The 27,739-nt window shown below is 43.2% G+C and overlaps 1 long non-coding RNA gene across 1 annotated transcript; it reads left to right on the top strand.

The window, feature by feature from the left end:
* The first annotated feature begins 458 nt into the window (after positions 1-458).
* LOC128659401 (uncharacterized) lies at positions 459-26,727 on the top strand. The gene is made up of 3 exons (XR_008402363.1): positions 459-530; positions 17,785-17,891; positions 26,272-26,727. It is a non-coding gene; the product is annotated as an uncharacterized LOC128659401 (long non-coding RNA).
* Positions 26,728-27,739: the final 1,012 nt, after the last annotated feature.

Genomic DNA, 27,739 nt, shown 5'->3' with positions numbered 1-27,739 from the left:
ATTGGGTAGGTAGTCACCAAACGATTAATGGTTCCTCCATTTTATTTTCAATCTCTGAAATCTTCTTTCATCTGCTACATGATTTTTACTTGTTTTTTGTTTTGCAAGTCGAACCTTTCAACTGTGGAAAGGACTTGTACAGTTAATTATTGCTTTAAATATGTGAGGTGTGTATGGGCATATCTGCGCATGTGCATATGTGTGGGCATCTGTTGTCGTGGGCATGTGTATATCTGTGCATATATATGTGTGAAGTATTTATTCCACAAATCAAAATGTGCTTTTTGTTTAACTGTTTAATCTATTGTTCAAATGAAAAAGACATTTGTTTACTTTTCACGTTAGTGGGTTTTTTCATGCAGATATAGAAAAGGCAACTTTAACTTTGTACATTTGATGCGCCTAAAGTATCAAGTTGTCTGGCTTCTTACGCTAAGGGTTTTTACCTCTTTATTTTCCAGATTGCAGAGAACTTGATCAAACGCCTTCATGCAATTGTTCCTTGATGGGAACTTGTGACATCATGCCAAGTAAGAATGAGCTGTTGACAGGGTACTATATGCAAGTTATAGTTCTTAAAATGTCAATGTTTTCTTTAAAAATGGTCAACACACTGACCACATCAGTGACTTATATTTTTTATCTTGTGTATTGTGTTAGCATTGGAACATAATGTGGTGGTGCAGATGCTGATGGTTCTAGCTTTCTACTTTTTTAGGGATTTTGTTGGTTTTAAAGGACAAAATAAAATGCTACCCCTCTATAGAAAACAAGGGTTGGTTACTCTGTTTTCCTTTTTTCTACAGGTCCCTGTCAGAAGTAGGGTGAATCTGTCACACCTGAGAAGCTGTTCCTGCCCTGCAGCTGGATCCACAGGTAAGTGATATTGCCTTCTAGAGTTGGAAGGAGCCAGCACTTTGGAGGGCTAATCCTCTGTGGACAATTTTAATAGGACAAATTTCTCCTTTAATTATGGGGGTATCAGTTAGGCAGCTCTGCAGGGCACTGAAACGCTTAGGAACTCAAGGGGTTAATGGTTTTATCTCCTGTGTATGAGGCTAGCTTGAGAGGTTTTAATTGGGCTTATGGATTTATTGTCCTAATAGTGTTCTGTGCGTTTGATTATTAGAGGGACCTAATTATTTATGTATTCATGTGTAGAGTTTTCACTGTGTGAGGATTATAGTTGCACCTTTTCATTAGGGAAATTTTGCTCTTTCTAGTTTGTCAGTTAGCATAAATTTTTCTTTTCTTCCTTCCTGATAGTCCCAACATGGTCACTGGTGGATGTTACAGTGGTAGCAGCTGTAGTTTGCAGACACTAAGAGTGGCCGCACCTGCTCCTGGTGCCCGTGACTACAGCTGTAAAGCTATGGTGGGGCGTAAACTGTTCCTGAAGCCTTTGGACATGTGACTAGTCTAAAATTAATTACTGACTCTAGCATGGCATAAGGGATTAAATGCCTATCAGTTGGTACCAGCAGAGAGGAACTTAACAAAACTTTAACCTTTAAATAACTATAAGGAATAAATAAGACCCAGAAACTGATTGTGGGTAACATTTTTGACCGTCACGGGTCAAAACATTTATTAACTGAATAATTTCTGAAACTGAATCGACAGGCAAGATGGCGGCAAGAACTTATCACTATACATAACCCAGCGCTGCTGGAGGTAAATGGCCTGAAACTGCTGCAGAGAGGCTCTCTGTTCAAGGAAATGCTACTGAAGGATGTCGAGCTCTTGTGACCCACCCACAAGGGGAAGGAGGGGCACCCCACGTGCACTTGGGGACGTCTACCCCTCTCACTTTCAGATCGGTCATCGCTCATCCCTTTTCTCCCTTTCTTACGCAACAGGGCCGCTACCTCCCGCCACAAGATAGCATGAAAATGATACACTTGCCACCACCCTAACCAACCACAACCTGCTTATAGGCGGGTTACTATAGAATTCTTAATTTCAGCAATAAAGATATCTAGGGCTACGTTCTCTAGGTGAACCCTATCCCTCCTATAGTACTGACACTTGTCGGCCGTGATGGAATCATGCTTGACAATTAATCCTCCCACCCCTGTGATGGTCTTGCCTACTGAGGCATTTATCTTTTTTTGCACCCTATAGGCTGCACTGTGACTAGCCATGTGTCGCCATTCCAGTCTGAGAATAATATTGGACCACCCTATCTTAACGTTTGGGATTCTAGTCCTTATCCATGCAATCCCAGCCTGCATGAACTTTATCAATTCTAACAGTGGAATGGCGCCCACATTGTTACCCCCAAGGTGGATGATCAATATGTGTGGCTTACCCCAGTGTACCAGGGCCTCAGATATAAGGGGGGCTAACCTAGGCCAACACATACCCCGTTCCCCCAACCATCTAACTAATGCCTTATGGGAAGGGAACCCCAGGGATTGACCTCCGGGCAGGGATAAGCAACGGATGCAAGCCCAATGCACATATGAGTGCCTCACGATCCACACTCTCTTGGCGCCTTTTGGTGCACCTGCAGTGACAGTGTAAAAAACACTAACAAGGCAACTGAACTAACATTAAACAACTGGGCAAACATAACCCCGGTACCTATTAGAACGCCATCTACCCAAATGCCGAATAACTTCCGCCGAGGAGTCTGTCAGCGCAGCGTTAGTTGCGGCCCCTATGCGAAAGGAGTGGGGAAGCTATCCTAGTGACATGTAAACCTGCTACCGCCAACGCCTTTGCTAAGACCTTGCAGAACTGGTAGATGGATAACGCATACCCATTGGCATGCATTAATAGGGACCCCGGGTTTGCAAGCCTACATTCCCAGAATTGGGTCAGGACAAAAACTGGGCAACATGACCCCAAAGTCTTGGGCATAGAAATCCACACCCCTTTGCCCTGCTGATCTGTTTTTGAACGGGGCAGATACAGCAACAGAGAATCCGCTGAAAACGGTAAATGGTCAGTCAACAAGCCCTTGTCAACCTGTGTTTTAGAAGGGGATACTAATTTGCCTACCCTGAGAGCTGCAGAATAAGAAAGGACGAAATAACAAAAACTCATATTGCGTAGTGCAAACCTGCCGTAACGCCTCGACCAGCCGTTCGAGCCGGGCTAAGGTAATGGGCTCTCTAGGGTCTTTATGCTGGGTTTGCGATCTTCCCCATCCTTTCATCACCTGCCATACAAAAAATGAACTAGTTGGGTCAGGCATGCCCATAGTATGAAAGAAAAATGACAATGCTGCTAGCCGAGAGTAAATGGCTTCATGACGAGCCCCCAACTGTCTAAGACTCACCAGCCAGTCACACAATGTAACCCGTGATGCCGCCTCCACCTCCAAATTCCGGTCTTGACTGAATCGTTCCCATTCGTCCCACAAGCTAAAGTAAGAATGCCAGGTTGATGGGGCTAGAGAAGCTCGGACTAAAGGGAGCAGGGATATCCATGACTTAGAAGCTGCCAAAGAAAAGCAGGACAGGGTAAACCCTCCAGAGCAGCATTAGGTGCAAGACGTCTGAAAGTCACCCAATAAAACAGCGACAGAGCATCAGCAAGGACATTATTAACCACTGTGACATGTTGAGCTTGAAATTGAACGTTGAGCTCTAAACTGCGCAACACCAGGCGTCTCAGCAGGCAAACCACCACAGCGGATGTTGCTGATTGTTTACCGCGTGAACAACACTGAGGTTGTTCATCCAGAAAACAGTCTTATTTGCAAAGCATGCCCCCTCATAATTCAACTGCTAACCCTATCGGGAAAGTTCTAATAGGATTAGGTTCCGTGTCAAACCCCTCTCTTTCCAGTCTGAAAGCCAAGGACCTGCAGACCATAGCCCTTGAAAGTAAGCCCCATAGCCTTTGGACCCCGCTGCATCTGTAAATAAGTGCAATGATTGGCTGGATGTAGGGGGGTGAACGCCAATGACGGATGCCATTAAAATTTTTCAAGAAGTCCTCCCATACCTGCAAATAAGCCCACATGCCATCAGTGATCCCGATTCTCTTTGATGGTGAGGAAGGACCCTTTAGTTTACTTTCCAACCTTCTGTTAAAAACCCTCCCCATGGGAATAACACTTCCCGCAAAATTAAGGAGGCCTAGCAAAGATTGAAGTTGGCGGAGCGAAATAAAACGACTGACAGAAATTGATTGGACTGCTAGTAACATAGATTGTACTTTGTCAGGAGGCAACCTGCACAACATCGCCTCCGTGTCAATTTGAATACCCAAAAATGTGAGCCAAGTGCAAGAGCCCTTGGACTTATCTTCGGCAATGGGGACCACAAATTGCGACATAAGATCTCTCATGGTCTGCATGAGATGCTTGCAATCCTGCGAATGCCTTCTTCCTACTAGGAGAAAGTCGTCAAGATAGTGAGCTATGAAATCACCACCCACCAACTTTTTAACTGCCCAATGCAGGAAAGAACTAAATGTCTCAAACAGAGCACATGAAAGGGCGCAACCCATAGGAAGGCAACAATCAACATAATAACCACCTTCAAACCTAATTCCCATAAGGTGAAAAGCTACTGGATTTAACGGCAGCAAGCGGCAGGCAGCCTCAATATCTAATTTCGCAAGTAAGGCCCCCCTACCAGCCGACCTCACCAACTCAAGAGCACTATCGAATGAATGGTACTTTACTGAGCTCAGATCTGGGTTAATGGCATCATTAACAGAACTGCCCCTGGGGTGAGAGAGATGCTGGATTAAACAAAATTTACAGTCTTCCTTCTTTGGGACAACCACCAAAGGAGACACCACTAGATTTGGCAGGGGGACGGAAGGGAAAGGACCAACAATCCTTACCAAACTTATTTCTTTAGTCAGTTTAGACCTAACTACCTGTGGAAACTGATAAGAAGATTTCAAGTTTCTAAGGCAAGAGGCCCCCTTAATACCCTGAATTATGGGAATATGAAAGCCATGAGTGAAACCGTCTAGCAACAACCTTGCTGCGTGATGGTCTGGGTAATGGCGCAGCCAAGGCTCAAGGGCGTGAAGCCTCACTGGAGTTGGTGCCCTTTGTAACAGTAGCAAATCTGTTTGTGGCTCTACCCATTGGAACGTCCTTTTTCTTTGGGCATTTGTTGCCAGAGTGTGCGCCCCCGCAGAACTTACAGGAATGACAAAAAGGGCAGGAGCTACCCCCATCGCATTTGCCCTCTTGAAATGCCCAACAGGCACCTCCCTTACGTTTACCCTTTGGGGAACGAAAGGACTGGCCAGGGGTGCCAGTGGATGTGGAGGAGGAAGCATGAGAGCCCAGGCACTGCCAAAGATGGGTGTCGGTGGTGTCAAACGTGAGGACCGGGTTCCCAGCCATCTTCTGCCTGAACTCTGAATTATTATAATCCCTCCATGCACCATCACCATACCTCCTCTGTATCCAGTGTATGTTATCTGTATATTTCAAGATAGCATGGCACTGACTTGGGTGTTTTTCTAAATAGCATGACAAGTATACTCTGAAACAAACCAGCCATTCATCAAATGTCTCTGGGGGCTTGAACCTTTTAGGACCAGTGCCATCAGAGCTCCTCTCCTTCTGTCTGTAAGCTTCTGCCAAAAGCTTGAAGACATTAACATATTTTCCTTGCTGAATTTTCTTGACAGTTTTAGGTTCCAAGTGTCTATGCAATGAAGGGGTATAGGCGGGCAATGAAACACAGTGTAAGGCAACATTTTGCTCTGAAAAGAGGCTAGGTAAAGGGCGCTCAACTATTTGGCCTGGAATTTCCGGGGAATGTTCCACTAATGCTAATTGCTGCTGCTGACCTGCTCTTTAAAAGTACCCCCTTGGAATTCCTGCCACATCTTTTTCACCATTGAAAACATAAGTTTCTGCCCCTTAGTTTTAAGCCCTTATGAAGTGTCACTGTCAGTCTGATTCTGTTAAAGATAATTCTGACATGTCATGTATAAATGCCCTAGTCTTACCATCCGCAGATGATGCCGCTGCCTGACTTGTGGCCACCTCTGGGTTGTCTCTCCCTGGTTCACTACCTGCTGTCTGGAGAGTTGCTGCCGATGGACCTGGATTATCCCGTGCTCCTACTGGGTTAGGTGCCAGGAGCGAAGCATTTGCCGGAACAGGGACCGCAGGCAAAACGGGATGAACTTGAGCAGTATCCTGCAAAATAGATAAGATTTTGCAAGCACAACGAATACACTAGTAGTGGAAGGATTAGCATTCTCTACTCTCAAAGCTTCATTTTCAGTTGTATTAGTATGTGACCTTGCATTGTACCCTGACTCACTCACTCTGCAACTGAGGTATGGGATTATTCTGCACCGACCTAACATTGTCCGTAGTAGATAATGTGATACTGTCTCTAACGTTAATGGGAGGGTTCTGGACATTCATACCATCAATACCATTGGTCCCTGATGCACTGGCTAATATAATAATATTATGTTGCCCATTCACACTATCGGGTGCAGTGTTAATAGATACATTCATCATATCATTCATAACTGGAACCTGTATGGCTGTCTGTGGTGATGCCTTAGTAGTTACACATACATTTCTCACATTGTGTGACAAAACCTCTTTAGAAAGGCCCCCGCAGTATTACTGCGTTCATGTGTATCACGCTGCTACAAACTGCATCACTCTTATTAGCCGCGTACCACTCATTCCCTTTCTCCCTTAGCTACATTCTCGTTTTGTATAACTGAGTATATGCTCCCCTATCACCTTTAGAAAATACCCCTTTTGACACCTTATAGCGAGTGGCTCCTCCATTTACCCGTGATACATTTTACCCCAGTGTCTTTTCTATTTGATGGTTTACTTCCTGAGGCCCCGCCCCTCCTAATTGCCACTCTTGTATTGACCCTTGTTTGAACACTTTTTACCCCTCTAATTGCCCCCAAGGAGATCCAATCGTTCCCCTACCGTTGTCCTCTTATGGTGCTCACCTGCGTTGTGCACAAAAGGACCCGGTCAATTGCCGCCTCCTCCTTCCGTGTCTGGGCGCGAATGCGGTGTTATGGCGTCATCGGAAGGGGCGGAGCTTCCTACGCCCACTTCCGGAATAGCCAATGAGGACGCCGCTTGGAGGAGCCATGGCCGCCGCCAGGGACGCGGGGAAGGAGGAATCCGCTGAGGCTGCCAACGGAGGGATCGTGGCGAACAAGGATGTCACGGGCGCTGCAGGTAAGTTAATAGGAGCTATAGCAGGTACTACGTGACCAGGGCCTACCACCGACGCATTATTACTTATTGGGCCATGCAGACAAGAATTCTGATTTTGCGGGGCCCCCACTGGACCACCAATATTTAGGCCCTTGTCTCCACTATTATGAGAAGGGCCAGGAGGGTTATTAACAATCTATAGGGGGCAGGGTAACCCGTGGCAACCGATGCTGTGATTGAAGTAGGCCACGGCCTAGCTAATGGGGTTTGTAACGGTGTATGTGACTCTACCCTACTGTCAAACAACACTGGGGACCAAGGCTCCATTTGGCAAACCACCTGAGGCCCCTGAGCAACCCCCAAACCAGTATCAAGGCCCCCATATGCACTAGAGGCCTCCTCGCCAGAAGGCCTGCCCATTGCCTCGGTGGCATAGGCCGAATCAGTGTAGTCACTGACCGCATGGACATCAGCCACTATTGTATCTGATCTGGGAATGGTGCTATGTGTTGCATCAACTGCATATGTGTATTGTGTTGCTGGGACAAACTCATCTAACTCCTCAATATTATCCATATCACTTATCTGCTTTTCTTTTCCAGGTTTTGAGAACGTCAGGGCCTGGAATCGCTTTGGAGGAAGTCTGGTTCTTCTGGGACGCTGCATGTAGAAGTTTAGAATTCACTGCAGGAACAATGAAAACGTCTCTGATCCAGGAAGAAGAGGGCCAGGAAGCTGTGCTGCTCACTTTTAAGGTAAGAAGCGGAGCGCCTCCCTACACTAGCAACATTGTTGCAACTAGACCCCCAGACTGCCCTCTTCTCCTATCCTACTCCTTCCAGCATTAACCCTTAGCTTGTTTCAGTCCCATGCTAGTCCCTCCACTGTCTTTTTATTCTCCCCCCCCCCCCCCCCATATTTTCAATAGCTGCTTAACCGCATAATTTACTTTCTTCCCTCCTGATAGTCCCAACATGGTCACTGGCTGATGTTATACTGAGCTCTCTGCACATGGTGGTAGCTGTAGTTTGCGGACACTAATAGCAGTCCGCACCTGCTCCTGGTGACCGTGACTACAGCTGTAAAGCTATGGTGGGGGTGTAAACTGTTTCTGAAGCCTTTGGACGTGTAACTAGTCTAAAATGAATTACTGCCTCTAGCATGGCATTTTATCCCCCCCCCCCCCTTATTTTCAATAGCTGCTTAACAGCATAATTTACTTTTCTTCCCTGATAGCCCCAACATGGTCACTGGCAGATGTTATAGTGAGCTCTCTGCACATGGTGGCAGCTGTAGTTTCCGGAGCAGTCTGCACCTGCTCCTGGTGCCTGTGACTACAGCTGTAAAGCTATAGTGGGCGTGTAAACTGTTTCTGAAGCTTTTGGACATCTAACTAGTCTAAAATGAATTACTGCCTCTAGAATGGCATTTCATTTCCCTATATTTTCAAAGGTTGCTTAACAGCATAATTTACTTTGTTTGTCTTCAGATAGCCCCAATATGGTCACTGGCTGATGTTATACTGAGCTCTCTGCACATGGTGGCAGCTGTAGTTTCCGGACACTAAGAGCAGTCCGCACCTGCTCCTGGTGCCCGTGACTACAGCTGTAAAGCTATGGTGGGGGTGTAAATTGTTTCTGAAGCCTTTGGACATGTGACTAATCTAAAATTAATTACTGAGTCTAGCATGGAATTTTATTCCCCCCCCCCAATTTTCAATAGTTGCTTAACAGACAGTGGAGGGACCAGCATGGGACTGAAACAAGCTAAGGGTTAATGCTGGAAGGAGTAGGATAGGAGAAGAGGGCAGTCTGGGGGTCTAGTTGCAATAATGTTGCTAGTGTAGGGAGGAGCTCCCCTTCTTACCTTAAAAGTGAGCAGCACAGCTTCCTGGCCCTCTTCTTCCTGGATCCTGGAGCAGAGATGTTTTCATTGTTACTGCAGTGAATTCTAAACTTCTACATGCAGCGTCCAAGAAGAACCAGACTTCCTCCAAAGCGATTCCAGGCCCTAACTTTCTCAAAACCTGGAAAAGAAAAGCAGATAATTGATATGGTTAATATTGAGGAGTTAGATGATTTTGTCCCAGCAACACAATACACATATGCAGTTGATGCAACACATAGCACCCTTCCCAGATCAGATACAACAGTGGCTGATGTCCATGCGGTCAGCGACAGCATTGATTTGGCCTATGCCACCGAGACAATGGTCAGGCCTTCTGGCGAGGAGGCCTCTAGTGCATATGGGGGCCTTAATACTGGTTTGGGAGTTGCTCAGGGGCCTCAGATGGTTTGCCAAATGGAGCCTCGGTCCCCAGTGTTGTTTGACAGTAGGGTAGAGTCACATACACTGTTACATACCCCATTAGCTAGGCCACGGCCTACTTCAATCCCAGCGTCGGTTGCTGCGAGTTACCCTGCCCTCTATTGTTAATGACCCCCCCTGGCCCTTCTCATAATAGTGGAGACAAGGGCCTAAATATTGGTGGTTCAGTGGGGGCCCTGCAAAATCAGAATCCTTGTCTGCATGGCCCGATAAGTAATGATGCGTAGGTGGCGTCGGCGGTAGGCCCTGGTCACGTGGTACCTGCTATAGCTCCTATTAACTTACCTGCAGCGTCCGTGACATCCTTGTTCGCCACGATCCCTCCGTCGGCAGACTCTGCGGTTTCCTCCTTCCTCCGATTCCTGGCGGCGGCCATGGCTCCTCAAAGCGTTCCCCCTCCAAGTGGCATCCTCATCGGCAATTCCGGAAGTGGGCGAAGGAAGCTTCGCCCCATCCGGTGACGTCATAACACTGCATTTGCGCCCAGACATGGAAGGAGATGGAGGCAATTGACCGGGTCCTCTTGTGCACAAGGCAGGTGAGCACCATAAGAGGACACCGGTAAGGGGAACGATTGCCTATCTCCTTGGGGGCAATTAGAGGGGCAAAAAGTGTTCAAACAAGGGTCAATACAAGAGTGGCAATTAGGAGGGGCGGGGCCTCAGGAGGTAGCGCATCAAATAAAGGCGCTGGGGTAAATGTATCACGGGGAAATGGAGGTGCCACTCGCTATAAGGTGTCAAAAGGGGTATTTTCTAAGGGTGATAGAGGAGCATATTCTCAGTTATAGAAAACGAGAATGTAGCTAAGGGAGACAGGAAATGAGTGGTACGTGTCTAATAAGAGTGACGCAGTTTGTAGCAGCGTGATAGCTGGTGATACACATGAACGCAGTAATACTACGGGGGGCATTTCAAAACAGGTTTTGACACACAATGTGAGAAATGTATGTGCAACTACTAGGGCATCACCACAGACAGCCATACAGGTTCCAGTTATGAATGATATGATGCATGTATCTATTAACACTGCACCTGATAGTGTGAATGGGCCACATAATATTATTACAATAGCCAGTGCATCAGGGCCCAATGGTATTGATGGTATGAATGTCCAGAACCCTCCCATTAACGTTAGAGACAGTATCACATTATCTACTACGGACAATGTTAGGTTGGGGCAGAATAATCCCATACCTCAGTTGCAGAGTGAGTCAGGGTACAATGCAAGGTCACATACTAATTCAACTGAAAATGAGGCTTTGAGAGTAGAGAATGCTTATCCTTCCACTACTAGTGTATTCGTTGTGCTCGCAAAATCATATCTATTTTGCAGGATACTGCTCAAGTTGATCCCGTTTTGCCTGCGGTCCCTGTTCAGGCAAATGCTTCGCTCCTGGCACCTAACCCAGTAGGAGCACGGGATAATCCAGGTCCAGCGGCAGCAACTCTCCAAACAGCAGGTGGTGAACCAGGGAGAGACAACCCAGCGGCGGCCACAAGTCAGACAGCGGCATCATCTGCGGATGGTAAGACTAGGGCATTTATACATGACCCTACCTGACATGTCAGAATTATCTTTAACAGAATCAGACTGACAGTGACACTTCATTGGGGCTTAAAACTAAGGGGCAGAAATGTATGTTTTCAATGGTGAAAAAGAAGTGGCAGGAATTCCAAGGGGGTACTTTTTAAAAGAGCAGGTCAGCAGCAGCAATTAGCATTAGTGGAACATTCCCCGGAAATTCCAGGCCAAATAGTTGAGCGCCCTTTACCTAGCCTCATTTCGTGTTTCGTTGCCCGCCTATAACCTTTCCTTGCATAGACACTTGAAACCTAAAACAGTCAGGAAAATGTTAATGTCTTCAAGCTTTCAGCAGAAGCTTACAGACAGAAGGAAAGGAGCTCTGATGGCACTGGTGCTAAAAGGTTCAAGCGCCCGGAGACATTTGATGAATGGCTGGTTTGTTTGAGTGTACTCGTCATGCTAATTAGAAAAATACCCCTGTCGGTGCCATGCTATCTTGAAATATACAAATAACATACACTGGATGCAGAGGAGGTATGGTGATGGTGCATGGAGGGATTATGATTCAGAGTACAGGCAAAAGATGGCTGGGAACCCGGTGCTCACATTTGACACCACTTATACCCATCTTTGGCAGCGCCTGGGCTCTCATGCTTCCTCCTCCACATCCACTGGTGCTCCTGGCCAGTCCTTTCGTTCCCCAAAGGGTAAACGTAAGGGAGGTGCATGTTGGGCATTTCAAGAGGGCAAATGCGATAGGGGTAGCTCCTGCACCTTTCGTCATTCCTGTAAGTTCTGCGGGGGCCCACTCTCCGGCAATGAATGCCCAAAGAAAAAGGACGGTGGTAGAGCCACAAACAGATTTGCTACTGTTACAAAGGGCACCAACTCCGGTGAGGGTTCACGCCCTTGAGCCTTGGCTGCGCCATTACCCAGATCGTCACGCAGCAAGGTTGTTGCTAGACGGTTTCACTCATGGCTTTCATATTCCCATAATTCAGGGTATTAAGGGGGCCTCTTGCCTTAGAAACTTGAAATCTGCTTATCAGTTTCCACAGGTATTTAGGTCTAAACTGACTGACTAAAGAAATAAGTTTGGGAAGGCTTGTTGGCCCTTTCCCTTTCCGTCCCCCTGCCAAATCTAGTGGTGTCTCCTTTGGGGGTTGTCCCAAAGAAGGAAGCCAGTAAATTTAGTTTAATCCAGCATCTCTCTCACCCCAGGGGCAGTTCCGTTCAGTTAAGTACCAATCGTTCGATAGTGCCCTTGCCGAAGATAAGTCCGAGGGCCCTTGCACTTGTCTCACATTTTTGGGTATTCAAATTGACACAGAGGCGATGTTGTGTAGGTTGCCTCCTGACAAAGTACAATCTGTTACTAGCAGTCCAATCAATTTCTGCCAGTCGCTTTATTTCCCTCCGCCAACTTCTATCTTTGCTAGGCCTCCTTAATTTTGCGGGAAGAGTTATGCCCATGGGTAGGGTTTTTAACAGAAGGTTGGAAAGTAAACTAAAGGGTCCTTCCTCACCTTCAAAGAGAATCGGGATCACTGATGGCATGAGGGCTTATTTGCAGGTATGGGACTTCTTGAAAAAATTCAATGGCATCAGTCATTGACGTTAACCCTCTACATCCAGCCAATCATTACACTTATTTACAGATGCATCTGGGTCCAAAGGCTACAGGGATTACTTTCAAGGGCTATGGTCTGCAGGTCCTTGGCCTTCAGACTGGAAAGAGGGATGGGTTTGACACGGAACCTCATCCTATTAGAACTTTTCCCGATAGTGTTAGCAGTTGAATTATTGGGGGGGGGGCATGCTTTGCAATTAATACAGTGGTTTTCTGGACAGACAACCTCAGTGTTGTTAACGTGGTGAACAATCTATCAGCAACATCCGCTGTGGCGGTTTGCCTGCTGAGACGCCTGGTGTTGCGCTGTTTAGAGCTTAACGTTCAATTTCAAGTTCAGCATGTCCCCGGGGTTAATAATGTCCTTGCTGATGCTCTGTCGCGATTTGATTGGGTGACTTTCAGACGTCTTGCACCTAATGCTGCTCTGGAGGGTTTACCCTGTCCTGCTTTTCTTTGGCAGCTTCTAAGTCACGGATATCCCTGCTCCCTTTAGTCCGAGCCTCTCTAGCCCCATCAACCTGGCATTCTTACTTTAGCTTGTGGGACGAATGGGAATGATTCTGTCGAGACCGGAATTTGGAGGTGGTGGAGGCATCACAGGTTACATTGTGTGACTGGCTGGTGAGTCTTAGACAGTTGGGGGCTCGTCATGGAGCTATTTACTCTCGGCTAGCAGCATTGTCATTTTTCTTTCATACTATGGGCATGCCTGACCCAACTAGTTCATTTTTTGTATGGCAGGTGATGAAAGGATGGGGAAGATCGCAACCTTAGCATAAAGACCCTAGAGAGCCCATTACCTTAGCCCGGCTCGAGCAGCTGGTCGAGGCGTTACGGCAGGTTTGCACTACACAATATGAGTTTTTGTTATTTCGTGCAGCTTTCGTCCTAGCTTATTCTGCAGCTCTCAGGGTAGGCGAATTAGTATCCCCTTCTAAAACACAGGTTGACAAGGGCTTGTTGGCTGATCATTTACGGTTTTCAGTGGATTCTCTGTTGCTGTATCTGCCCTGTTCAAAAACAGATCAGCAGGGCAAAAGGGTGTGGATTTCTATGCCCAAGACTTTGGGGTCATGTTTCCCAGTCTCTGTCCTGACCCAATTCTGGGAATGTAGGCCCGCAAACCCGGGGTCCCTATTAATGCATGCTAATGGGTACACGTTATCCATCTACCAGTTCCGCAAGGTCTTAACAAAGGCGGTAGCAGGTTTAGATGTCACTAGGATAGCTTCCCACTCCTTATAAGGGACACAACTAACTCTGCGCTGACGGGCTCCTCAGCGGAAGCTATTCGGCATTTGGGTAGATGGCGTTCTAATAGGTACCGGGGTTATGTTCGCCCAGTTGTTTAATATTAGTTCAGTTGCCTTGTTTGTGTTTTTTACACTGTCACTGCAGGTGCACCAAAAGGTGCCAAGAGAGTGTGGATCGTGAGGCACTCATATGTGCATTGGGCTTGCATCCGTTGCTTATCCCTGCCCGGAGGTCAATCCCTGGGGTTCCCTTCCCATAAGGCATTAGTTAGATGGTTGGGGGAACGGGGTATGTGTTGCCCTAGGTTAACCCCCCTTATATCTGAGGCGCTGGGGTAAGCCTCACATATTGATCATCCACCTTGGGGGTAACGATGTGGGCGCCATTCCAGTGTTAGAATTGATAAGGTCATGCAGGCCAGGATTGCATGGATAAGGACTAGAATCCCAAACGTTAAGATAGGGTGGTCCAATATTATTCCCAGACTGGAATGGCGACGCATGGCTAGTCACAGTGCAGCCTATAGGGTGCAAAAAAAGATAAATGCCTCAGTAGGCAAGACCGTCACGGATTCGTTGTCAAGCACGATTCCATCACGGCCAACAAGCTTCAGTACTATAGGAGGGATAGGGTTCACCTAGAGAACGTAGCCCTAGATATCTTTATTGCTGAAATTAAGAATTCTATAGTAACCCGCCTATAAGCAGGTTGTGGTTGGTTAGGGTGGCGGCAAGTGTATCATTTTCATGCTATCTTGTGGCGGGAGGTAGCGGCCCTGTTGTGTAGGAAAGGGTGAAAAGGGGTGAGCAATGACCGATCTGAATGTGAGAGGGGTGAACGTCCCCAAGTGCACGTGGGGTGCCCCTCCTTCCCCTTGTGGGTGGGTCACAAGAGCTCGACACCCCTCAGTAGCATTTCCTTGAGCAGAGAGCCTCTCTGCTGCAGTTTCCATTTTGGGCCGTTTACCTCCAGCAGCGCTGGGTTATGTTTAGTTATAAGTTCTTGCCGCCATCTTGCCTGTCCTGTTTCAGAAGTTATTCAGTTAATAAATGTTTTGGCTAGTGAAGGTCAACATTTTTTCCCACAATCAGTTTCTGTGTCTTATTTATTCCTTAAAGTTACGTTATTTAAAGGTTAAAGTTATGTTAAGTTCCTCTTTTCTGGTAACAACTGATAGGCATTTAATCCCTTAAAGGGACACTGAACCCAAATTTTTTCTTTTGTAATTCAGAAAGAGCATGCAATTTTAAGCAACTTTCTAATTTACTCCTATTATCAATTTTTCTTCGTTCTCTTGCTATCATTATTTGAAAAAGAAGGCATCTAAGCTTTTTTTTTTTTTGTTTCAGTACTCTGGACAGCACTTTTTTATTGGTGGATTAATTTATCCTAAACTTACATTCTTGCATTTCAAATAAAGATACCAAGAGACTGAAGAAAATTTGATAATAGGAGTAGATTAGAAGGTTGCTTAAAATTTCATGCTCAATCTGAATCACGAAAGAAAATTTTTGGGTACAGTGTTCCTTTAAGCATAATTTACTTTCTTCCCTCCTGATAGTCCCAACATGGTTACTGGCAGATGTTACGGTGAGCTCTCTGCACATGGTGGCAACTGTAGTTTGCGGACACTAAGAGCAGGCCGCACCTGCTCCTGGTGCTTGTGACTACAGCTGTAAAGCTATGGTGGGGCATAAACTGTTTCTGAAGCCTCTGGACATGTATAGTCTAAAATAATGAATTACTGCCTCAAAGGATGCTTAACAGCATAATTTACTTAAGAGATAAACTTCCTTATTCATCTTATGTACCCTAGAAATGATAAACCAATAAACACACAACAGGTTTTGGACTAAAGACCGGTCACGTTTATTATAAATAAACCTTTTAGATTAGGCTATTTAAATATGCCAACTTAGGCAACTTACTCATAATAACACAAAGAACTGTATAAAGTTCTTAGCAAAAATTGATGGCGGCAATGAATTAGCTATTCTAACCCCTACTGACAGACAGCCAGGGTCCTACACAGTGTTTGCAGCACGGCGCGGATTGCACGCACCCAACTGGCAGATAGAGCTGTAAGCTATTAGAGTTATTTGTCCTACAATTCGTAGGGGGGAGTAACCCCTAGGTCAACTCAGCACCTAGCGGGCGTCGCCTCCCCCATCCTAGGGCATCACTCTTCACTCTCCCTGCCCGCTCTCTGGGCCCTGACCGACTGCCAGCGAAGGCATAAAAACATCCAGCCTAGGAAGGCGACCCCCTCAAGCGAGTCATAAAACACGCCTGAACAGGTGGAAGGCTACAATTAAAACCTGGTCTTAAAAGGCTAGTTCACATAAACCTACCCACGCCAGGGTAAACCCTAACTTTACCGCTATGAGCTGCCACCTCTTCATCGAGGGACGGGCGGGCGGGGAAAAACTCCTTTGAAGTCTGGATCCAGGAACAAAAGAGGGCCAGCTAAACTGCAGCCAGGACCTATAAAGGTAAGCAGAAACACCCGCCCCCACACTTGCAACACTGTATCACCTTGTACCCTCTAGACTTCAACTCAGTTATCCCTTAATTTTGTTACAGCCCCACTAGAGGGCCCTCCACTTCCGTTATTCTCTCCAGATAGCCCCAATATGGTCACTAGCAGATGTTATAGTGAGCTCTCTGCACATGGTGGCAGCTGTAGTTTGCGGACACTAAGAGCAGGCTGCTCCTGGTGCCCGTGACTACAGCTGTAAAGCTATGGTGGGGCATAAACTGTTTTATGAAGCCTCTGGACATGTGACTAGCCTAAAATTAGTTACTGCCTCTAGCATGGTATTTTATTTCCTCCTATTTTCAGTGGCTGCTTAACAGCATAATTTACTTTCTTCTCTCCTGTTAGACCCAACATGATCACTGGCAGATGTTACAGTGAGCTCTCTGCCCATGGTGGCAGCTGTTTTTATGGACATGTGGAGCAGTGCGCGCCTGCTCCCTGTGCCCATGGATACAGCTGTAAAGCTATGGTGGATTGTAAATTGTCTCTTGACGCCTATGAGCATGATATTTTAAAATTAATTTTATTGCCTCTAATATGGCATTTTCCCTTTTCCCCCTATTTTTCATAGTAAAGTTTCTGACATTATAGTCTATATTACAAAAAAAAGATAGCCTAATGCATTTTCTCCTATTAAAGTACTGTTAAAACCCATCATGGTCATTGGTAGACGTTGCTGTGAACTCTGTCATGGTGTCAGCTGTGCTTGTGGACACTTGGTGCAGTCCGCACCTTCTCCCAGTGCCCATGAGTACAGCTGTAAGGCTATGGTGGATTGTAAATGGTCTCTGAAGCCTTTGGACATGCAGTTAAGATATAATAATCCCTAAATATATCTATTTTAATGAAAATTATATATTATTTCCATTAACCTTTTTACACAACAGCTTAAAAAATGACATAGGTCCCATGCAAGCCCAACCCAGAAAATGCACAGCTAACATTCATGGTAAACTCTATTCTGTTGCATTTATTATTCCTCTGTCACTGCCAATAATTACCAAGTCTTTAATAACCCAATTCCTGATGCTTTTATACCATTCCACGGAGACCTCTTGGTTTATCTTACTCTTCTTTCCCTTCTAATGCTGTTTTTATTTGTGTTGCATTTATGAAATTATGATATGGAGCGACTGTTAGGCTGTAGTTTTGGAGCATTTGGTCATATAACTAACAACTTAAACCTATAAATCTCCTTCTATATTGTACAGCCCAGAATATAGACCTTAAGACTTTATGTTCATATTAAAGGTTCTTTCTTCTAATTGTTCTCTGATTTTCTTCTTGAGTATTAACTATAGGCAAGGCAAATCTATCACAATGTCCTGTTTCTTACGTTAAATAGTTTAGTTTTCTAATCTGCAGGTGATGCTAAAGTTAACATATCTACAGCACCAGATGACATACAGCCAACACAACAGTGTCTAGTTCATTGTCAAAAGAAATGTTTCTGTGCCTCCTTTGTTAAAAAGGTAAGAGTTAAATTGTTGTAAAATACATTAAATTCATAGTATTTGAGCTGTGTTTCTTGTATAACAGTAGATTATTTTTGTTGCACATATATTATCATAGTATAATTGGTGATAACAGTCAAACAATTACATGCTCTAATTTGTTAGAACATGGCATTTTAAGACTAGCAACCCTGCATTACTGTGTGTTTAACCTGCAAAGAGGTAAACGCAGAGTAGAAGTACTTCTTCGGACCAGCAAAGCAGTGCTGGTCCCAATTGGTAGCGCTAGTTAAACATCTGAGTTGTGCGACTGGTGCTACTGCTTGGGACTAGTAGTACTCTGTGCGACTTTAAATGTGTTTAACTCTTTGCAGATCCTAAACAATAGCAATGGAGCATGTAATTGTTAACACTAACAATGCTGTCCTGCTGAAGACCCACAGAACACTGCTAGTCCCAAGCAGAAAGCTCTACTGAATGGGACCAGCACTGTTCTGGGGGTCCCAAGCAGTAGCTGCAGGGTCACTAGTCTTAAAATGATATATTCTAACAAATGAATGTCATTTTACCTCTAATGTCCCCTTGTCCTTGCAGTGTCTTTTTTGTGGTATGACTGTACTTTTAATTTTAATAGATTTTTATCCTTAAAGGAATAGGGAAAGCAGTTGCTAGTGCTAGTCCTAGTGTATAGCTATCTTGTCTCTTAAAGGGGCATAAAATATGTCCTGGGGCAATATAGCTACTTTAATCTTAGTAACCAAAAAAAAAAAGTTTTAGCTTCTTAAGCAAAATTAACCTGATCTCAGAGCCTAGGCAGCTTTTTATTAATGTAAATGTTCAATGTACTTGCTTGCACATGGGATCATAATAACAGCCAGTGGTAAAAGAATAAACTTAAATGGATTGAATAGAGCATGATATTTTAAACAACTTTCCAATTTTAATTCTGTTATCAATTTTGCTTAGTTCTCGTGGTATACTATTGTTAAAGTGACAGTCTACACCAGAATTTTTGTTTAAAAAGATAAATAATCCCTTTATTACCCATTCCCCGATTTTTGCATAACCAACACGGTTATATTAAATATACCTTTCACCAGTGGCGTATTTAGGTTTTGTGCTGCCCTAGGCACTCAAAATTCTGCTACCCCCCCCCCCCCCCAGGTTTTAGGCCTTTTTTTTATCTATAATATTTTTTTGGTCAGGGTGTAACATTTTTCTTATTTTTATGTCTTTTGTAGATTTTTACCAGGGCTTGCATTCACTCAGGTGGGTTGATTTAAACCTAAATGCATATGCAGGGTGAGAAAAAACTATTTTATATGCAGGGACTATATATATTTATTAGATAGGAGACAGTCAGTACTAAGTAACCATGTGAAATTAAAATGCAAAATCCCTAGTAGTTGCATGGCTCTAGGCGAAATTACAGCGTGGGGCCCCTACGTAGAACTAAAAATATTTTACATTTTTTTAAAAAGGTACAATGCACTAAGCTACACACACAGATATACATATACACCCATCCATACACAGATGCATAAACAGATACATATACATAAAGGTTCACACACATACAGATACATGCACACAGGTACTTACAAAGTAATGCTGACAAAATTGGAATAGGGCACACAGTGAAAAGGTTAAAAAGGAGATCCACCTGCATTAATCAGAAACATATCTTTAGAGAATCCTATTGCATCTCTGTAAGCAAATTATGCTGTTGGTTGACTGCAAGTCCCTGGATGGGGAAGTCAAAACTACTACTGTCCTTCTACAAGGGAACTTGTCAATAGAAAAACTAAAAGTGAAGGAGAGAAATGATCTACCTGCTGTGTTAGAATCTGTCTCTAACACTAATGGGATGGGATGGGATCTGCTCATGTGGACCAGAGACCTGCTGCTGCCTCACATGGAAGTTTACACTTTAGGCTGCCCCTGCCCTCCTACATTTGTGATTCCACAAAGAAGAGTCTTTTGTTTGTTTCTTAGATGCTTTGATCACCGTTGTGCAGGTTACTGTGCGCGGCAATCAAAGCATCTAAGAAAAGTAAAATTGAACACACGCTCGCTGCCCCAACCGCCACCTTCAAAGTTGTTTTCCCTGCACAAGTTTCAGTGCTACCCCAGCTGCCACTGTTAGTGAGTACATCGAGTGGCCAATCTTACCTGTGGGTTAGTAAGTATTGCCATGCCACCACTGCTTCCCCTGTAGTATATCCCTCTCCATCTCTGAGTCGACTGATTAATATGCCCCCTCATGCTGACGTTCACCCCAGCTCTGTAAAAGCCCACATGCTGTAGTGCTCAGTGTACTGCATGTGATGTAAGCTTTTAGAGACAGGGCATAGGGTAGACTGGCCAGCACTGACAATAAACTGAAGTGGCAGCTCAGCGGTAAGCTTGCCACTGATTACACAATGCGGTGCTCAATAAAAAGTACCCCCAAAAAACCTTGCCCAGCGCTGTTTAGTAGGGAACAATGCCGTACTTTTCGCCTACCCCAAATCTGCCGCCCCCCCAAATCTGCCGCCCTAGGCCCAGGCCTTGTTTGCCTAGACAATAATACGCCCCTGCCTTTAACCTCTGATTACCTTGTATCTAAGCCTCTGCAGCCTGTCCCCTTATTTCAGTTCTTTTCACAGACTTTGCATTTTACGTGCACACTCTTGGGCTCCTTTCCGCTGACTTGACTTTATCCTTCAACAAAGGATACCAAAAGAACAAAGCAAATTTGGTAATAGAAATACATTGGAAAGTTGTTTATAATTATATACTGTTGCTGAATCATGAATGTTTAATTTATAAGTCAAGCATCCTAGAGCTACATTTTAAAACCATGTTCAAGTTTAAACATTACTGTATTTTCTTGTGTTGTAATTTTTTTCTTTCTCTGTCACTTTTGCTATGTTAACATATACACCGTTGTGAAACGGATGTGAATAGCCACAGAAAAATATAGAAAATACTTTCTTTCCATGACCTTTTAGACAGATATTGGGAAAAAGTGTTGCTCTGTACATGGATGATCATAGTATTTTGTTGTTTATCATGCATGTTGTTTATCGTGTCACACAGCACACTTCACCCCCCCCCCCTCGGTACTTACCTTTTAGGAATAACAAAAAAAACCATAATTTATGTAAGAACTTACCTGATAAATTCATTTCTTTCATATTAGCAAGAGTCCATGAGCTAGTGACGTATGGGATATACATTCCTACCAGGAGGGACAAAGTTTCCCAAACCTCAAAAATGCTTATAAATACACCCCTCACCACACCCACAATTCAGTTTAACGAATAGCCAAGAAGTGCGGTGATAAGAAAGGAGCAAAAGCATCAAAAAATAAGGAATTGGAATAATTGTGCTTTATACAAAAAAATCATAACCACCATAAAAAGGGTGGGCCTCATGGACTCTTGCTAATATGAAAGAAATTAATTTATCAGGTAAGTTCTTACATAAATGATGTTTTCTTTCATGTAATTAGCAAGAGTCCATGAGCTAGTGATGTATGGGATAGCAGATACCCAAGATGAGGAACTTCCACGCAAGAGTCACTAGAGAGGGAGGGATAAAATAAAAACAGCCAATTCCACTGAAAAAAATAATCCACAACCCAAATCAAAACGTTGTAATCTTATAATGAAAAAAACTGAAATTATAAGCAGAAGAATCAAACTGAAACAGCTGCCTGAAGTACTTTTCTACCAAAAACTGCTTCAGAAGAAGAGAAAACATCAAAATGGTAGAATTTAGTAAAAGTATGCAAAGAAGACCAAGTTGCTGCTTTGCAAATCTGATCAACAGAAGCTTCATTCCTAAAAGCCCAGGAAGTAGAAACTGACCTAGTAGAATGAGCCGTAATCCTTTGAGGCGGGGATTTACCCGACTCTACATAAGCATGATGAATCAAAGACTTTTTAACCAAGACCACAAAGAAATGGCAGAAGCCTTTTGACCTTTCCTAGAACCAGAAAAGATAACAAATAGACTAGAAGTCTTTCTGAAATCTTTAGTAGCTTCAACATAATATTTCAAAGCTCTTACTACATCCAAAGAATGTAAAAATCTCTCCAGAGAGTTCTTAGGATTAGGACACAATAAAGGGACAACAATTTCTCTACTAATGTTAGAATTCTCAACTTTAGGTAAAAAATTAAATTAAAAATTAAAGTCTGCAACACCGCCTTATCCTGATGAAAAATCAGAAAAGGAGATTCACAAGAAAGAGCATATAACTCAGAAACTCTTCTAGCAGAAGAGATGGCCAAAAGGAACAAAACTTTCCAGGAAAGTAATTTAATATCCAGAGAATGCATAGGTTCAAATTGAGACTCCAAGGAGGAGAGATTGACTTAATGACAGACTTGATACGAACCAAAGCCTGTACAAAACAAAGAATATCAGGATGATTAGCAATCTTTCTGTGAAAAAGAACAAAAAGAGCAGAGATTTGTCCTTTCAATTAACTTGCAGACAAACCCTTATCCAAACCATCTTGAAGAAATTGTAAAATTCTAGGAATTCTAAAAGAATGCCAAGAGAATTTATGTGAAGAACACCAAGAAATGTAAGTCTTCCAGACTCGGTAATAGATCTTTCTAGACATAGATTTATGAGCCTGTAACATAGTATTAATCACGGAGTCAGAGAAACCTCTATGACTAAGTATTAAGCGTTCAATCTCCATACCTTCAAATTTAATGATTTGAGATCCTGATGGAAAAATGGGCCTTGAGATAGATCTGGCCTTAACGGAAGTGTCCAAGGTTGGCAACTTGCCATCCGAACGAGATCTGCATACCAAAACCTGTGTGGCCATGCTGGAGCCACCAGCAGTACAAACGAACGCTCCATTAGGATTTTGGAAATCACTCTTGGAAGAAGAACTAGAGGCGGAAAGATATAAGCAGGTTGATAATTCTAAGGAAGTGACAACGCGTCCACTGCTTCCGCCTGAGGATCCCTGGATCTGGACAGATACCTGGGAAGTTTCTTGTTTAGATGAGAGGCCATCAGGTCTATTTCTGGAAGCCCCCAGATTTGAACAATCTGAAGAAATACCTCTGGGTGAAGAGACCATTCGCCCGGATGTAACGTCTGGCGACTGAGATAATCCGCTTCCCAATTGTCTATACCTGGGATGTGAACCGCAGAAATTAGACAGGAGCTGGATTCCGCCCATACAAGTATCCGAGATACTTCTTTCATAGCCTGAGGACTGTGAGTCCCCCCTTGATGGTTGACATATGCCACAGTTGTGACATTGTCTGTCTGAACACAAATAAACGATTCTCTCTTCAGAAGAGGCCAGAACTGAAGAGCTCTGAAAATCGCACAGAGTTCCAAAATGTTGATTGGAAATCTCGCCTCCTGAGATTCCCAAACCCCCTGCGCTGTCAGAGATCCCCATACAGCTCCCCAACCTGAAAGACTCACATCTGCTGAGATCACAGTCCAGGTTGGACGAACAAAAGAGGCCCCTTGAACTAAACAATGGTGATCTAACCACCAAGTCAGAGAAGATCGAACATTGGGATTTAAGGATATTAATTGTGATATCTTTGTATAATCCCTGCACCATTGGTTCAGCATGCAAAGCTGGAGAGATCTGATGTGAAAACAAGCAAAAGGGAAAGATTGAGACTGAAGGTTTCGACAAGCTGAAACCAATTTCAGACGTCTCTTTTCTGTTAGAGACAAAGTCATGGACACTGAATCTATTTGGAAACCCAAAAAGGTTACCCTTGTCTGAGGAATCGAGGAACTCTTTGGTAAATTGATCCTCCAACCATGTCTTTGAAGAAACAACACAAGTTGATTTGTGTGAGATTCTGCAGAATGTAAAGACTGAGCAAGTACCAAGATATCGTCCAAATAAGGAAATACCGCAATACCCTGCTCCCTGATTACAGAAAGAAGGGCACAGAGAACCTTGAAAAGATCATTGGAGCTGTTGCTAGGCTAAAAGGAAGAGCAACAAACTGGTAATACTTGTCTAGAAAAGAGAATCTCAGGAACCGATAATGGTCCGGATGAATATGCATCTTGTAAGTCTATTGTGGACATATAATGCCCTTGCTGAACAAAAGGCAGAATAGTCCTTATAGTCACCATCTTGAATGTTGGTATCCTTACATAACGATTCAATATTTTTAGATCCAGAACTGGTCTGAAAGAATTCTTTCTTTGGAACAATGAACAGATTTGAATAAAACCCCAGGCCCTGTTCCAGAACTGGCACAATTACCCCAGCTGACTCCAGATCTGAAACACATTTCAGAAACGCTTGAGCCTTTACTGGGTTTACTGGAATGCCTGAAAGAAAGAATCTTCTCACAGGCGGTCTTACCTTGAAACCTATTCTGTACCCTTGTGAAACAATGTTCTGAATCCAAAGACTTTGAATCGAATTGATCCAAACATCTTTGAAAAATCGTAACCTGCCCCCTACCAGCTGTGCTGGAATGAGGGCCGCACCTTCATGCGGATTTGGGAGCTGGTTTTGACTTTCTAAAAGGCTTGGATTTATTCCAGACTGGTGAAGGTTTCCAAACAGAAGCTGTTCCTTTAGAGGAAGGGTCAGGCTTTTATTCCTTATTCTGACGAAAGGAACAAAAACGATTAGCAGCCCTATATTTACCTTTTTATATATATTTTTTTTATCCTGAGGTAAAAAGGCTCCCTTTCCCCCCCCCCCCCCCCCCCAGTAACAGTTGAAATTATTGAGTCTAACTGAGAACCAAACAATTTATTACCGTGGAAAGAAAGAGAAAGCAAAGTTGACTTAGAAGTCATATCTGCATTCCAAGACTTAAGCCATAAAGCTCTTCTGGCTAAAATAGCTAAAGACCTATACCTGACATCAATTCTAATGATATCGAAAATGGCATCACACATAAAGTTATTAGCATGTTGAAGGTGTTTAACAATGCTATAAGCTTTATGGTCTGACACTTGTTGCGCTAAAGCCTCCAACCAGAAAGTTGAAGCTGCAGCTACATCAGCCAAAGAAATAGCAGGTCTAAGAAGATTACCTGAACATAAATGAGCCTTCCTTATAAAGGATTCAAGCTTCCTATCTAAAGGATCTTTAAACGAAGTACTATCTGCCGTAGGAATAGTAGTACATTTAGCAAGAGTAGAGAGAGCCCCATCAACTTTGGGGATTTTCTCCCAAAACTCTGATCTATCAGATGGCAAAGGGTACAATTTCTTAAACCTTGGAGAAGGAGTAAATGAAGTACCCAGACTATTCCATTCCCTAGAAATTACTTCTGAAATAGCATCAGGAACTGGAAAAACTTCTGGAATAACTACGGGAGGTTTAAAAACTGAATTGAAACGCTTAGTAGTTTTAATATCAAGAGGAATAGACTCCTCCATATCTAATGCAATCAACACTTCTTTAAGTAAAGAACAAATAAACTCCATCTTAAACAAATATGAAGATTTATCAGTGTCAATATCTGAGGTAGAATCTTCTGAACCAGATAGATCCTCATCAGAAATAGATAAGTCAGAATGATGGCGGTCATTTAAAAATTAATCTGAAATATGTGAAGTTTTAAAAGACCTCTTACGTTTACTAGAAGGAGGAATAACAGACAGAGCCTTCTCAATAGAATTAGAAACAAATTCTTTAACATTAACAGGAACATCCTGAACATTAGATGTTGAAGATTGAAAATTTTAAGGTAAGAAAAAAATATAAATTTTATATGCAGTTTCCCAAAAAAATGAAACTGACAGTCTGAATGAAGGAATACGGATTATCCAGAATCATGGCAAATATAAGTTTAAACACATATATTTAGAACTTTACATATAAAGTGCCCAACCATAGCTTTGAGTGTCATAAATAGAAATAAGACTTACTTACCCTAAGACACTCCTACATATAGTAGATAGCCAAACCAGTACTGAAACGAGATTCAGTAGAGGTAATGGTATATAAGAGTATATTGTCGATCTGAAAAGGGAGGTAGGAGAAGAAATCTCTACGACCGATAACAGAGAACCTATGAAATAGATCCCCTAGAGGAAGACCATGGTATTCAAATAGGCAGTACTCTCTTCACATCCCTCTGACATTCACTCCATTCTGAGAAGAAAACCGGGCTTCAGCCTGCTGAGAAGCGCATATCAACGTAGAAATCTAGCACAAACTTACTTCACCACTTCCAAAAACTGAATTGTGGGTGTGGTGAGCGGTATATTTATAGGCATTTCTGAGGTTTGGGAAACTTTGCCCCTCCTGGTAGGAATGTATATCCCATACGTCACTAGCTCATGGACTCTTGCTAATTACATGAAGGAAAACATATTACTTTTTATAGCTACTTAAGTATTGCTGTGCAAGAACTGAAAAATTGTTTCCTCTCAACAGATCTAGCAATGTGACGAGAGAGGCCTTAAAGTACAAAGAGCGCTCTTCAACTGTGTCTGCTGAATAAATGCGTCTGTGCAATCACTACTGGCAGCTGAGATGAGGTGTAGAATGTTGACAAAAAGCTCACATCCAGGCAGTAAGTTGGTAAGGACAGACTGGAGCTACTGTTGCCTTTCTCATTTTTTTTTTTCTTTGTCTCCTGTACATCTCCCATGAACATTTGCTTGAGGTTATCCTGTCAAGCTACTGTTTGCTGCATGAAAAGGACACATCTGCTGCTCAAGATCTGCTACGTCATTTTGCTCCACAAGATGAGACTTTGTTGGGATAGTTACGTAAAGTGATCGTGTTGGTGAGTTTTACATTTGTTTGTGTCTACACCATTCAAGCATACCACGGATTCAACCAGATTCGTCAATCCTCAGACATGATCAGAACGCCACTTTGGTAAGTTTAAAGTACACGTAGCATTCTGCACATGCTGAAGTGTTCACAGAACACAGGAGCAGACTGTTCTTACTGCCTGTGATCATGGAAAGAAAAAATATTTAAGTATTGGCTTTTTTTTAACAGTGTTTATGCAATATTTTTGTGAATAATTATGTATATTGTTGTTATGCATAGTTTTTGTGTTTATGTGTAGTATGGTAACCATGCACACATTTAAATTCTGTGTCTGCTGAAGTGTTCATGGACAGTAAGTGTAGAGTGCAGACTGCTCTCACTGTCTGATCATGGGAAGATAATCAGATTGCAATTTGTTTGTTTGGTTATTTATTGTACAATATTTGTATAATTTATTATGTATATTTAGTATCTTTATTCTGTATAATATGTTATGTATTATGTATATCTAGTATGTTCTGTATCATTATATTGAGTATGTTTATTCTGTATATGATATGTATGTTATGTATAATGTTTATTATAATTTCTAGTATGGTAACCATGAACACATTTTAAATTCGGCTGAAGTGTTGACGGACAGTGAGTGTAGTGTGCGGACTGCTCTCACTGTCTGATCATGGGAAGCTAATCAGATTGCAATCTGTTTGGTTATCTATTGTGCACAATATTTGGCTTAAATATGGGAAAGGCAACTTTAACTCTGTACTTTGTACACTGGGTGCATTTAGAGCATCAGGTTGTCTAGTTTCTTACACTCATTTTGTTTTCTGTGTGTATGTTTTGTTTTATATACAGATGTTCAAGCACTGGACAAAATGTCTACATGAAACATTTCTCCGTTACATCAGCCCAGGTAAAAATGAATGGCTGTGAAGATGTAGCATTTGCAACTTTCAATGCTTGCATTTTTGTGTCCCTGCATCTTAAAGGGATATGAAACTCATATGTTTTCTTTCATGATTCAGAGCATGTAACTTTCTAATTTACTCCTATTTTTTTTTTTTTTTTTTTTTTGTTCTCTTGAAATGTTTATTTGAAAAAGCAGGAATAAAAGCTT

The sequence above is a fragment of the Bombina bombina genome, chromosome 5 (genome assembly GCF_027579735.1).
Source record: "Bombina bombina isolate aBomBom1 chromosome 5, aBomBom1.pri, whole genome shotgun sequence".
NCBI classification, from domain to species: domain Eukaryota; kingdom Metazoa; phylum Chordata; class Amphibia; order Anura; family Bombinatoridae; genus Bombina; species Bombina bombina.
Note: the sequence above shows the minus strand (reverse complement) of the source record. Positions and strands in the feature narration are given on the sequence as shown.